The sequence below is a fragment of the Cyprinodon variegatus genome, unplaced genomic scaffold (genome assembly GCF_000732505.1).
Source record: "Cyprinodon variegatus isolate N-32 unplaced genomic scaffold, C_variegatus-1.0 Scaffold2630, whole genome shotgun sequence".
Taxonomy (NCBI): Eukaryota; Metazoa; Chordata; class Actinopteri; order Cyprinodontiformes; family Cyprinodontidae; genus Cyprinodon; species Cyprinodon variegatus.
The window spans coordinates 13,117-13,480 of record NW_015153083.1 but is presented as its reverse complement, the minus strand read 5'-3'; positions in this window follow the sequence as shown (position 1 = coordinate 13,480).

Below are 364 nucleotides of genomic sequence, written 5' to 3'. Positions count from 1 at the left end.
TGTTTCGATACTCTGTAGAACCGAAGCATTTCGGTCGGTACCATAAAAGAACCGAAGTTCGGTACCCAGCCCTACTTACAGGTACATATGGGGACATTCAACTGGTCCCTATATGGTAAAGTTCTGTTCTTTGAGTTGGGGTTAGGTTTAGGACTAAGGTGTGAATTCAGTTTAGGTTAGGATTAGGTATATCTTGGTAATAGTTAGGATAAGGGTAAGGGTCTGGGTTAGGCCATATAAAATGAATGCAAGTCAATGGTCAATGAAATGTCCCCATATGTCATGAAAACAAAGCTGTGTGTGTGTGTGTGTGTGTGTGTGTGTGTGTGTGTGTGTGTGTGTGTGTGTGTGTGTGTGTGTGTGT